At 36.3% G+C, this 15,149-nt stretch overlaps 1 protein-coding gene and 1 long non-coding RNA gene across 3 annotated transcripts in view; both read left to right on the plus strand.

The window, feature by feature from the left end:
- LOC105154175 (uncharacterized) overlaps positions 1 to 15,149 on the plus strand; it is a 217,939-nt gene that overhangs the window by 112,524 nt on the left and 90,266 nt on the right. The gene's annotated exons all lie outside the window — the stretch shown is intronic.
- Positions 1 to 15,149, plus strand: part of LOC147909245 (uncharacterized) — a 76,935-nt gene that overhangs the window by 6,596 nt on the left and 55,190 nt on the right. Inside the window, exon 2 of the long non-coding RNA XR_015545638.1 lies at positions 1 to 15,149. This exon is cut by the window's right edge and continues 55,190 nt beyond it. This is a non-coding gene — a long non-coding RNA (uncharacterized LOC147909245).

Consider the following 15,149-nt stretch of genomic DNA (forward strand, 5'->3'; position numbering starts at 1 on the left):
TTGTACCCTCTTTTACATACCGCACTAGAGTTGTAAATTTTAAAAACTCATGACATATTTAAGAAAACACATTTAAAGAATACATTATAATTGAAAGTATACAGCATAGAAAGAAAATGAAATTATTGAAATTGTATATTTATCTTAATTAAAACTATAAAGATATTTCAAATTAAAATTTAAAAAAATGCTTTATTGAAAAGTTGTTAATTTGGTAATGTGCGTCACTTTTCCATCAACGCAACGATATATACAACGCTAATTTAGTCTATAAAAAAATGAGAATTCGATAAATCGCGTGGCGGCGGAACGAAAACAGCAGAATCAGGAAGAGAAAATATAATATCCAAAAATAACGAATATATGAAATATCAAAAAAAAGTTACATACATATAACAGCACACTGTAGATATCGGGGTATAATAGTTGCAAATATACTGTAAATATATATGAACAATACATATATATATATTTATCAACATTCTTCGCAAGGAGATTCGATTCGATTCGAGCGCTCGGACAATGTGGATCTGGTTTCACGTGCCTCGTCACGATGGTATCCTCCTGAGAAGAGACGTCCTTTTAAACAATGCACTTTACAATGCGCAACGTCAATAAATATCACAGCCGCGGGCGCGCAGAATATTTTCCGGAGCGCGAGCGAGAGCTAAAATCGCCACCAGGCGAATGTTATCGATGGTACACGGATATGTACCGTACAAACTGATAATTGCTCGGTAAATTGTACTCGGCGAAAGCGTAACGTCGTGAATATTTAATCGATATTAAATTTATATTACATACATTTCGATAACAATTCCCTCGGCGTCGCATCGGGGCGGCGGCCGACATAATTATTTTACAGCGATCGCCGATACGAACAGACAACCGCGAATATCGGCTCGATGTGATGCGTTTCTCTCTCTCTCTCCCTCCCTCCCTCCCACCATTTTTCTATCCTTTTCTCTCCTTTATTCTCGCGATCGACATGCGCCACTGCAGTTTATTGTGTATATCGCGTTACTTGTTTTGCAAACTACGCCAGAGAGCTGTCTTCTCTCCATATTACAAAGTACGATATTTATTTCGAACGCGTTCTAACGAGACATCGATCGCGCGCAAAGTAGGAGAAGGAAAAAAAAATTCTCTCTGACATCAGGATATCGGGAGAGAGGCGATATTTTCTGTATTCGTGCTGCGTCGTTCCCGCTGTGTCGTTCGATTCGACACTTGAGTTCTCTACGGTTCTGCCTTCGAAGGTGTGTACATGAAATGGTGGTAGCCAAAAATATAGCGATGCTTCTCTCGGCACAGAAAAATTGCGTTAAAAATTAAATTCAATTACCGTGCTATATTCGCAAGCGTTAGATCGTGCTTGCTTTGTACTTTATCGCTTTAACGTATCTACAGGTTTTTTTTCACAGCTTTCGCGCACTCGAAGGTAATAATCAGCAGTACGGGTACTCAATGTCGCCTCGATTGTTCAAACCGATATCAAACAAAATCGATTGCGCACGATGTTATTTTAAAATCGCATTAGGAGACACGATGGCTTGTTTAAACGCGGCTTTCGTGTAAATCAGTCTCATCGGCTCATTTTCCCGGGCTGCATCCACGTATAAATCGCGTAAATTACCCGTATTTCTATGAAAACCTATCGACGAATGAGATGGAACGCAAGCGCGAGCGCGTGATGATTGCGCTACATATTGCACAGTAATTACGATTCATTAATGATAATTCGTAGCGGAAGTATCTCTCGCTCTCGTGAACCGCGTCGGCCACGTGATGTACGGTCGTAACATTTCCTACCAAGAGAGAGAGAGAGAGAGAACGTTGGTATTTTGCAAAATCGTTACGTCGAAAGCGTTTCACCTGCCTACGGGCAGAGGAATGTGCGGAGATACGCGTCGTATGTTTCCTGGATATTTTTCTCACGAGAGCCGCGCGAAACGCGCCGCATTCTGATGCTCGTTGTGATACCGATATCTCGCAGAGGAGGATGGAAATGCAATTAAGGCCGGAATCAAGTCCGATCGCGTATGCATCAATTATTGACGAAGATCAATGGCCGAGCGCAGCGACGATACGTTAATGAGAATCGATGACAAATTATGACGTCGCGTTCGACGTTAACCCTCGACGTTGCCGCATGCCGTGACACTGTATTACCATAATACACCGTAATACCGCTAATTGCAATTTCCCTCAACTGTCGACGCGTGCAAGCGTACTGCATGTGGTAATTTTTTTAGTTTCTCTCCCTCTCTCTCTCTCCTTCTCTGATATTCAAAATGAAACCTCTCTTTTCGACTTGTGTATAAACTGTGCGATTCTTCTGCGATACCGTGTCAAAAGTGTAAAATGTATTATTTGATTACTCGTATTTACTTAAAAATGTCACATTTAAAAACAATAGAAAATTTTATAGATTATTCCATTACTACATCTGAATATCTATGTCGAGCACAATTTCTCTTATTGGTTTAGAAATTATTTAATTTCTTTCTTGTCTTGATTCTCATGTAAATAAATGGTGTTTTGTAATACTTGTTTGCAAATTTAATGAGAAAATAACATTAAGAATTAAAAAAAAATTTTAAACATATATTGATCAAACAATAATGTAAATATTTGTGCAAAAGTTTATTTGAATTCACTTACTCGTTTGAAAGTTATTGACCTATACTGCAAAAAAATATGATTATTTTGCTGCGCCAAACAAATATAAGGCAAATTATTTGTTGTTTAGCTGTTTACACACAGTTGCAGGTTATCTGAGCGTATTCACAAACCAATATCACTAAAATTTTTTGAATGATATTGGTTGATATTAATTTATTTTGATTAGTTGTTTGATTAATATTTAGCTGACGTTGTACAAGTATAATTATTCAATTCTTCTTTCTTTTTTTTTTTTTGTAACTTTTTGTACGTTTTTCGTTGATAATTTCGTGAAAGTTTTACTTTAACGTTTTATTTTATTCTATATATTTTTGTTTTATAAGAATACTGCGCTTCAGGGGATTTTATTCCCAAGACGCTAAATAAATGACGATTTCCTATTCTTCCTCTCACATACACACGCGCGCATAATTCTGTGTAGTATCATCGTTTTGACCCTTTGTCATATCGCGAGTGTAGATACAGTATCTTTATTTATGTATACCTATTTATTTCTCCAGGGGTAACGAAGAACTTTAGCCGTAATCTTTTTACAGTCGATTGTGCCGATTACGATAACAACGGAGGGGTCAACGATTCGGTGACAACGTTCGGATGTTAAATTTATATAATTGCTATCGATACACGCTCGACAACGAGCTTTTCGACACACGCACGACATTACGATCTACGATAACGTCATGCATCTTTAACGTATTCGTCACCGATATATACGCGCGGACAGCCGTAATTACATTGCGGAGTCACGAGCACAAAATTCGTATCGGCTATGCGCTCGATTAAATTCCTCTGAACGCGTATTAACGATTGCGCGGCTCTCTCCTCTCTCTTTTTTTTTTCCCCTCCCGTGAAAATCGTGTCACGCTGGCGCGACACATATTTTTGCGGCCGCGCCTTTGTTTATTATTTACCACGCGCATCGTAATGCAACCAACGAGTAAAGTTGCATTAAAGCCGATGCCTCGCATGGCACGTGGCGTACCGATCAGTGACGCTTATAGCCGATGAACTGCTATTTTTTTCATCATTGATGCTTTCACCGGGAACGCCAGTGTCCTCTTCCATCTGACTTATCGCTCCTTTATCGGAAAAAAAAAAATCAAGCGAGAGCAAAATATTGTGAAAAATGAGAATGACACACGAAGCGACTTCCGAGATGTCTATTTTTCTCGGAAATTCTTAGTCTTATGTATAATAATATGAAAAGAAGAATATTAAAGCTCGATTATCTTTGATCTTGATCGATCAATTGTTGATTACATTTTGAATTTTATAGCGATCGCGATAATTAAAAAATTGAAACCAGAAATTGTTTACCTCGCGTTTTCAATTATCTAAATCAGCTGACCTATTATTATGTGTTCGAGAATCGAAATAAATTTTTGGAATTTGTACTTTATATATTTTTACACGTGAAAAGTTTACGATATTTGTTGGGAATAAAAGAGAGTGCCTGATATGTGCCGTTAATGATAAAATCTGGACGTGGCAAATGGGTCATTGTGCAAAATTACACGTCGCAGATGTCACGAGAGGCTCGATTTCAACTATTTGCACTGCAATGTATGCACCAGCCATGGAATGAAATTAACGTTGTTATAAGATCAAACACGGTCTACAGCAGTTTGCAGTATGCGTGAGCTTGTGTTTGTATCGCGGTGTACGTCGAGAGGTTAAACACTACGCTTCTCGTAGCGTCTTGCGTTTTCTACAGTAACTCGATTTGCGAGAACTCAGTGCTGGCTTAAAATATTTGGAGACCCTTTATCTTCGACACATAAAATATTCAGAAATATATATATGCATCTGAGAGTGAAAAAAAGAAAAAGAGGGAGAGACAGTGAGAGAGAGAGAATGAATGAATAAATGAATCAATGAATAAATGTATCATCATTTATTTACCGCTCCGAGATAATATCCCACCCTTAAGCGGAGAAACATTACAAATTTAACATAAAAAAAGACAAAATGCCATAATACAAACTTAACTTTAATTAATATACATAAATTTGAGAGAGAGAGAGTTAATATACAGGGTGAGTCCACTAAAAAATGGTAAAAAGTTCATCACGTTGTTTTTTGAAAACGTTAGAGATAGGGGAACATTTATTTTCAAATTGTAGGATAAATAGTGGGACGTACTTATGATGATCTTGATAATTTTAAATGCTTTCAATTTTTTTACCACTAATAAAGTTTTTTTTTTTTATGAAAAGGGATACATTTTTTAGTATCATTCTGTTCGATAATACTAAATGAGTTAAATGTCTTTGTATTAGAATATTTTCTTCAAAAATTCAACTATTTTCAGGATATAAATGAAAAGAAGTTATACTATAAATTTGAAAGAAATTTTTGTGTTGTTACAATGAATGTTCACAATGTTTTTTATTACGTTGATTTAAACATGCCTGTGTAGTCTTCGTTGAAAGCTTGCTAGAACTTCTTTTAACTCTTAAATTGTTATTTTGCGAAAAATATTTTTAATTTTTTTTATCATATTTCCCGAAGTGATAGTATGTTACAGGTAGTCCTATATTCTTCTAGCTCTTTCTTTCATGATTCAAAACTTAAAAGTTTTTCACGAAGACTACAAACGTGTTTAGAGCAATATGATCAACATTTTGAACGTTTATTGCAATAATACACAAATTTGTTTCAAACTTATAATTAGACTTCTTTTAATTCATATTCTAAAAATAGTTAAATTTTCGAAAAAATACAAAGATGTTCAGTTCACACACATTAAATAGACTTAAAAGATTCCTTCTGCTTAACAAAATTTTTTTTATTAATAGTAAAGAATAAAGCCTATAAAATCATTCTTGAAAAAAAACATTTTATCAGACTCATTTTGTACATGTAGGTATGTATACGTATATAAATGTGTGTGTGCGTGTGCGTGTGTGTAAAATATGAGATAATAAAACGTACATAAATAATTTTATTACGTAATAAATATTATATATTTTTATTAAATTATATAATTATTATAATACTTTATACATTAATAAATGAAACGAAACATGAAATAAGTTAAATCTTGAAATAGTTTGTCTCAACGATTCACTATTTTGGGCCTTTCTCGTAAACTCTGAACTCGCTCCGCGCAGTCGATGAAACAGTGGTCGATTGTCCGCTCACTAATAGCCGTATTATCGCCGATAGTTATCGTACGGACGCTTTGCTGCTCGCGCACGGACGCGATAACGATAACAATCGGCCGTATTGTAGTCGCGGCCGATTAAAAAGCGCATTACAAGCGGCGTTATTGCCGGAGGAGTGTTATGACGATTTCATTACCGCGAAATCCTCGTCGAGCGTCGAGTTATGTCCCCGCGTCGGACGATGTCCGCGTTCGCATCCGCGAACCTTTTATTCGCGGGACGTAAAACATCGCGTGTACAACACGGTACGTTAATAGCACCGGTGCGAAACTCGCGCTCTCTCGCATTCGCAACGACTCGTAGCCGTTCTCTCAATGAACGGTGAACATGTTCACCCGGCATTTGTAGGAATCATCTGTAATAGATATAGAGAACAAAAATGAGAACCAGAACTCCAACTTCAATACTCAAAATATTGACGGTTCAGTGGAAACGTGGACGACGTACGTACTCTCTCAGAAAAAGACATAGTGGCAACGATTATACAAAAGTAATAGTTAAACAGATTTTATATGTAGAATGAATATATATGTATGAATTATTTTATAGTTATCGCAACTATAAAATAGTTTAATTATTCAACTATGTGCATCAGTTTATTCAGTTTTGTACATTAATTTACACAAAGTTTGTTAATATGTACGTTACTTACCCTGTTATAATCGCCGCCGTTACTATTACCGTTTTTCTCTTTGTAAATGTAGATAATTATTGGAAGCTCTCGAGATTCCCTCTCGAGAACGATGGGGAAAATTCGAGCGTTTGCCAAAATTTTCGGTGGTGGAAACATCGCAGCGGCGCCCGGATTCGTCAAGAAGTTCCAGGACTTTCGACACACCTCGCGCAGTTCCGCATGTACATGACAGAATAGGCACGCTCGAGAGGGTGGCGGGTAATAAGTACGCCGTGGGCTACGCCGCTGTCGGTCTAGGGAGGGATGATAACTGCAACGGCGCGGCGCCCATTAACGCGCTCCATTGTACGAACGTTATACACGCACGTACGTGTCCCGTGCTCACGCTAAACAGACGAGCTTCCGAGCGAACGAGCGCGAGCGCAGTGTATTTCCAGCGATAATTAATTTCGCCGTTCTTGGCGAGAGCTGTGAGCCAAGCCGAGCCGAGCCGAGACGAGACGAGCTCGATACGCTACGGCTTCAGCGCGTCGCTCCCGCAATTTTCGCCGTTATGAAAATGACGGCGACACGACAAAATCGCGGTCGCTTCACGCTCGGTTGCTCCCTTACGATCCGTCTCTCCTCTCTCTCTCTCTCTCTCTCTCTCTCCCTCTTCGCCGAAAGAAAAAAATAAACACGCAAACGTATCGCGTTTTTGTATATAACGTCACTCGCGGAACGACGTCCACGTCGACGTAATTCAGACATATCGTCGGCGTCCCCGCGTGAGATGCCGCCGGCCACGAATATATTTTTACGTTAGTTTAGCGCGCGTTAATTCGCCGCGGTGAGCGCCACGAGGGAGTCCGTCGCGTCCACCTCTGACGATGAATTCCACCGGGATACACAGGGTCGTGACATGATGAAAGAATAATATACGCGAGAGGAATAAGGAATAAAATACAATATGTGCAGTGTTGCATCAGCTCGGTGATATATATATATATATATATCTAGCAAACTGTCAATGCGTAATAGGTTTATTTACCTTTATATTTGTATGCGGATCATTTCGTATCTTTTTCAAAATAACAATAAACGTTAAAGAGGACATTGGAAGTAGCGTGATAAACAGTGTGCAATTTTTGTAATAAGAAATTCCTTCATAACGTTAATATACAAACATTTTTTTTTTACAACATGAAGGTTATCTAAATAAACAAGATTTTTAATCGTTTGTACTCACTGAATATCAAAAACTACCAATAAAAACGTAACAACTTTTTTGTTATTGAAATATTTATCAGAACGTCATTTTAAATAGAAATATCTAGTGTATTTTCCTTCAATCACTTTTACATCGCGAGACGGGTACCTAAAGTTTTTCTTTTCTTTCCTTTCAATCATGTGAGAAGAGGTACATAACAACACATTTGGAATTCCAACTTTTATTTTGGTTTCCAATTTGTAACAAATGTAGGTTATAAGCTTTCTTCAAAGTTTTCGTCAGCGATCTACTTTGTAATTTCGTAATGAAACTGCTACATGTATAACAAAATTTATTTGATTTATTTGATTTGTATATAAGATCTACGGGAAGAACTCGGATATGTAGATTTTCAAGAAACAAGTCTTTTTCACACGAAATAACATGCTACGAATTACAATTTTTCGAATATCTCAAGAAGGGAAAAAAGCCTTTATAATGGTCAAGCTGGATCTTAAATGCTTAAATAATACTATATGAATTTATATACTACCTGTGTAGTCTGAATTACGATAATAAAATCACAAATTAACTTGCCTAGCAATTTAATAATTATTGATGCTTATAGGCATTTTATAAACATCTCGATAAACATCTGAATAACGTATTAAAATCTGTAAATAATTTATAATCAAAAATATTTTTGAATATCAAACGTGAAAAATAGAATCAACAGAAAAGTAATCTAGGTTTTACCAATATTACAACAATCACATGTAATTTAATAAATTAATAACATTGACAATTAAGTCGCAAAAGTTAACACACTGGACGTTTTGAGCCATCCTGAACGAGCAATTAGCAAATGAAAAAGACACCTCTTTTTCGGTTTGTTCAGAAGTACTTTTTAAAATTTGTTTAATTTGCACAGAATATTTGAATACATTTGACGAATATTTGTTCTTTACTTCTCATATCTTGTATTCCCGTTCACGCGTTGAACGTAAAAGAGCGATTCACCTCCGACGACAAATTGTATCCATCCTCATAGTTTATTCATCTTGATTGCTGTCTATCTTTCTAGATCATAACCCGACGGTGCATAAGTAAGAAACGAAAATCTAACAAACCGCACATATATGGTCGCTCAATCTCGGTAGACTTTTGTTCTCGTGAATGATCAACGTAAAATTCGCTGATAGTAATAGCACGGAATTGAAAATGATCTTCGATTGACGGATCAGCAGCAGGTGCAACCGTCTTTGTTCGCATATAAAGATTTTCAGAATAGGAAATAAGAATAGAAATAAGATTCTCACATTAATACCGCAACGGAAGTTAGAAAAGCGTTTTTATTCACCAGCGACACATTTTCTCCAAGTTGGGAGATATTAAATGTCATTTTGCTTAAATATACCAGAGGATAGACTCTCGGCCGCTCTTTTCTTTCTCTCGTATAGACACTATACGTATATATATTTACTTCGTCAAGAATTTTATTCTAGAGATCGCAACCCCTGATAAAGTTGTAAAAATCGCTCGCGTGACCACTTTCGATTTTGGTTCATCAGCCATTCACCACTACTACTAGTTTACTGCGAAACTGGTTGAGGTTTCTATTCACGAGGACGACTCTCAATAATAAGAAATCTCCATAGAACGTTATAGTTGTTTGAATATTCAAATTAAACATTCAGTTACATTCATATATAGAAATTTTAGCAAGAATATCCAAGAAGTATCAAGCCGTATCCTATTCTCTCGGCGATACGGAAGCCGTGAGAATTCCAAAGTCAAGATCCCCGGGCTTCTCCTATACCATTTACACGGGATAATCTGAACCCTCGAGCTGCAAAAGAGCAATGCAATGTCACCGTGTGCCGTAGGTATAATGTATAATGCTCATCGCGATACGTCGCGGATAACGGCGTTATGGCGGGCAAATATTTTACGTGGATCGTACACACATAATTTTGGGGCCGATACGATGTAATCTCGACTCGGCGCGATGTAGCGAGGCGAGGCGAGGCGAGGCGAGGCAAACGGTAATAAAGCCCGCGGTACTCTTTCTCGGTATGCAAAATAATGCGATACGCTAGGCACTTTTGTGGGAAAGGAGGAGAAAAGGGGGCGGCAAACGCGGCTCTTGCAGCCCGATGGCGAAAATGGGGAGCTTTCGTGCACCCGCGGCGCGGCGCGGCGCGAGCGGTGAAGAGGGGAAGCCCCGGAGCTCGGGGCGCCGAGGCGAATTTATCGCGTTATTATTGTTATTCTTGTTATCGATTATCCTCGTACAATAAGCGCCGCTCCGTGGCTATGTACACCCGCCGGCACCGTGCCTATATACCGCATAATGTAGTGTATGCGATACCGTACCGTAAGCCGTACCGGGGGAGAAACGGGAAACGGGAAACGGGAGCGCGGGCGCGACGTGCTGCTGCTGCGCCGTGTCGTATGGAAATAAAGGAAATCCCGCGGTAAGGAAATGCACGCGAAAGGCCTCTATACGGGCGATTTTCTGCGGTACGGTGGAGCGCCGCGAAGAAAAGTGAAAACGCGTGATAAGTAAGAGCCGTAAGAAAAATACGATACGATTTGTTCGCGTCGAAGTAACTTGAAGTGGATAACGAGAAGAAATTGACGCTTACTCAGTGAAAATTAATTACTTAAATAAGAAGAAATTGTAAACGCGCGCGCACACGTGCGTTGTCTGTGTCGGCTGCTTGGTGGTCCGTTTTTCCTCAAGTGGATTCGCGTTTTAACGTCGACGTTCTGGAGTAAATGGAAATAAGAGTGAAACGCGCGACGTAAAACGAAGATCCGCGGGAAGACGAGATTAAAGAACGAGAAATTCGCGCAATCAAAGGATAAAGGAGAGACGTGGGAAGAGAGAAAGGCGGGGCTAATTGCACCGGCGGAGGTCTTATTATCGGCGCTAATTCTAAAAACGCGTTGTTCGCGTCATTTTAATTTTGTTCTTACGATATTACAAATAAAGGGATGCGGAAAGGGATGCACGCTCTCTTGTAATATTCTTTCCATTTCGTTATGTGATGCACAGCTTCGTAATCTCTTGCATCAGCGCGGGGAAAATATTCTCTTCTATTTTTCCGCCAGCGGAATTTTTCCGATGTTACTCCAGCGGATTACACAGCGTTGTGTTCTGTTCCTTTTATTCTCCTTTTTTTTTTTCATTATTATTGTGAATCGCATGCGTTTCCGTCCCGACGAAAGGACGAGTACACATAGGGCTACGTTTTAGAAACCTGATATTTTAGAAACACAATCTTTAATCATCATCGCTTACAAGAATTTTTTTTATTTTAGCATTGATTATATCCCAAATAACATAGATGATGGATTCAAAAAAGGATTCATTCTTCACGAATTGGCATTATCTGTTTATAATGGGTTCGAAAAGAATCTTTCACTTGCAAGCAGCACCATCACCATGAATGCGGTGGATTTCTGTTTTTCATAATTAAAAACACTATATAGAATAGAATAAAAAGTACAGCATTATAAGATATCTTTTATCCGTGTTTTAATGAACTAATGATTTTTTGAAGGCGAGTTCCCAACATAGGACTCGATGATGAAAGTAATTAAGATTTATTTTGACAGTATAATTTTATTTAGTTTTATGTAAAAATTAATTTACAGACCTAATATTCCTGAGAATTGTGTATTTGTTGTTGGACGCAAATTTATGACCATTCAAAAATTCTAAAGATATACTGAAGATGGTTCAAAAGTGAGTTGAAACGTTTGCGATAAGCTTTTTTTTTAATATATGATTTCATGAGATTTTTACTTAATATATTAGCATTTTGATATCAGTTTTCTTTTGGTACTTATATTTATATATTGTATTTGTTGGGATACTACCTATAAAAGCTATTTTAATTTTATTGCGAATTCTTGTAAACTGTACATAAATTTCCTTTGTTATCTAAAAAGGAACTCAGAATTGGTGACATAAAAGTGAAACATTATGATACTCTTAAGAATATTTTTCAACCAGAAATGGGACGGAAGGAATATATATTTCATAATTCGAGAATTTAAAAAGAATTATTTTTTTGATTCTTTATGTTATCTTATTTCTACGAATAAAAAAAAACTATTTTGATCTCTGTGGATAATTTTCGTTTATCTGAAACGTTCCCTATATGAAGATTCCTAAAGAGATCTACACGTCTTGTGGGACATTCTGCGAGAGGCAAAGTTACGCTCCTTTATGGTCGCGATAAACTTTTTGCGGGCAGTAATTTGTCGCTACAGAGTCTGCGTAGTGGCATGACCGACGCCCAAAATTTGAGATTGAAGGGTTCGGAAGAAAAATGGAGCGCGATAAGGGCAACAGAGGAAGAGAGTTCGCTCGAATTTTCTCTTTTTCCTTTTCCTAGCCGCGATATGCGTTTCACACACACACACACACACACACACCGGCCCTTACTCTTTCATTATATATTCCGTGCCAATCGCGCGTCTCGAGATAATGCGGTACATACGCACCAAGAGGTCGCGGAAGGGGGAGGGGCGACATTAATTCAAAGCTCGATGTGAGTTTAATCGCTTGTACGGTAAACGATAGTGTAATATCGACGATCACGGATAACGGCGGGCACTCGATGAAAATTAATCGCGAAACAGAAAGGAACGAACGTAAACTTCATTTACGACCACGCTTCGTAAATCTTTCGCCCTTCGTTCTACCTGTACTTTTATCGCCCGATTACGATGCTTGGAACATGCTTCCGTTGCTCTCAACAGATTATAATTAAATCATACAGTTCACATGCAGCCAATAGCTCTTTAAAAAAAATTTTATTGGTATATATTCTATTAATAATATATTACATAATTAATATTATATACATATGTATACATGTCGTAAATTGTACGTTTTCCCGTATCTTCCATATTTTTTGAAATATTGGAGCAATTAAAATGGGACATCCTGTGTGTATGTATATATATATATGTATTATAATTTGGTGAACATTATAAGAAAATAAATACCACTTAATGAAATAAAAATGATGATCTTTATTATCCTTTAAAATAATCTCTCCCAAAGATAACGCATTTCTGACAATGTTCGTACAACTTGCGAAAATTTTGTGAATGCGAATTCTGTGCAAATTCTGTAAAAAGTCATCGAAGGATATCGTATATAGTAATCCTTGAGTCAGCATTGCTGTTTTAAATCACTTTTTCTACTCTTCCAATTTTGTTCCTGCAAATCTCTCTTTTGTTCCCTAAACTAAAGCGATGAAAACGATTCGATTTGTAAATATTTCGAACATTTAGAACCGTGTGACAATAAAAACTTAAGACGATATCCAAAGATGATCTTTCACAGAATTTCCGTAAGCTGCAGTATACGAATGTTGTCAGAGATTACTTTGAAGGATGATAAATGTAATTTGTACATTAATTTAATGATTTTTATTTTTTCATAATATCCACTGAATTTTATTGCCACAGTACGTGTACACACACGTGAAAATATGGAAAATGTTACAATGATTTTCAGGTTATAAGTAATTAAAATTGACTAATATTCTGTTGAAACAAAGGTAAATTTTATTTTTTAAATAAATTATTAAATTTAATATATACTCTGTAGCAGCCAGTATATCGAAATTGACGTGAAACGCAAAGAGAGCGGAATACCTACATGTTCGGTAAATTTATTTTGTATTTATAACTCATTAACTGTTTCTCCAAGAATGGCTGGCGCACTTACTTTGATCTCATTACTTTGATAGCATACTTGCTTACGCAAGGTCACCGTATTATCGTATGTGCATCAAGTTTCAAGCCGACAAGCAGCATTGTCTTTCGCATGAGCGAGTCAGGCATCTCGAGCAGGCAGTTAGTGACGTATATCATCTCATTATCTCTCGAAATGCGATCGTGACAAGTATCAAAAGATGCCAAACGATATGCGATATCATCATGTGATCACTATAATCTGAGCTATAATCAGTAAATATCAGTTCACGTGATCAATTAATTCTCGCATTTAATTCTCGATTTCTAAATATACCGAGATGATCTACATATGAAGATGTGAAAGCGCATAGTGTATATCACTTTTATTTCGAGGAGCAAAAAGTTTTACAAGTCGTTTAAAAAAACAACTTACACCACTATCACTTTCACGCCTCCCTTTTGCTTCAAAAATATCATAACTGAAAGAAAACCTAATTTTCGAGTTATTACTATGAATGAGTACGAAAAACATTACTGTATTAATTACACTAGTTTAAAGTAACAAATTATTTCGAATCGAACTAGATGTTTCTGATAGATATTTGAATGCTGGAAACGATATCGTAAACCAAAAAATTCTGGCACGTCAGATTTTCAAGATAATCAAGGTTTAATGTTTAATGATAATTTCTTTTACGAAATTTAACATTTTTTTGTAAAAAAAAAAGTGTGATCTTGAAGTTTCGATTAAAATTTATGAATATATTGTTCACCTCATAAATATTCTTTTTCAAATTTCAATATCTTACTCTTCATCTCGATTTTATACTTGTATATACACAAGGTATCACAAAAAGATCGAGACATCGAATGATCTTGGAAAGATGACATTTTCGGAAAAAAGTTTTCATACAAAAATTGTAAGCTATCAAGTTACCATATAGTGATATTGATTTAATATTGCACTTTTATTGTACTTAAATTTTAGCCGCGCAAATCTCGAATGGTTTTTACCAAATGGAACTTAACTATTTTGAAAAGGTCTCGAGGTCAGCTACAAGAATTTGCAATAAAAAATATGGTTTTCTGTTTAAAAAAGTGTCACCCTGTACAATATCATATGATTTATCATATAATATTATGGTAAAATATTGTGCGCGCGATCGTAATTAACTGTATTTTGTATTGCAAAAACTCTCTAATATTGTTAATAAAGAAGCAGTAACTAAAGACAAAAAAGAGGACACCTGGGAAGCTGACGGAATAATCATAGAGTAAAGTTATTTATTATTTTATTGGTTACTTTTGAAATTAAATGTTTTTAATTTACGCGTGCTAAAAAAAATCAGCTATTTGGAACATTCGGATTTCTATATTTTAAAGTTCAACGTAATTAAAGTAGTTTAACTTTAATATTATATCATATTGCTGAGCGATGAATTATAGTATATTCTTATTTGTGTTAATAGGTCTGTAAAAATTATATTGGATGCATCATACAGATGTTTGTTTCAAATTAAAAGCGAATATTACAGATAAAGATCTGTGAATATTACAGATAAATATGACTCATAGATTTATTGTCTTGTAAAATATTTAGATGGATTATAATAGATTAGTTTTAATATTTATTTCTGAAAACGAGTATCTATCAATTTATATAAGCAAAGATATATATAAAATAAAGTATATCGATACATATTTGACATCTTACAATAGGTATGTATATTCTTTTTGACTAAAGTTCTTG

Source organism: Acromyrmex echinatior, chromosome 7 (genome assembly GCF_024713525.1).
Source record: "Acromyrmex echinatior isolate Ae372 chromosome 7, ASM2471352v2, whole genome shotgun sequence".
NCBI classification, from domain to species: Eukaryota; Metazoa; Arthropoda; class Insecta; order Hymenoptera; family Formicidae; genus Acromyrmex; species Acromyrmex echinatior.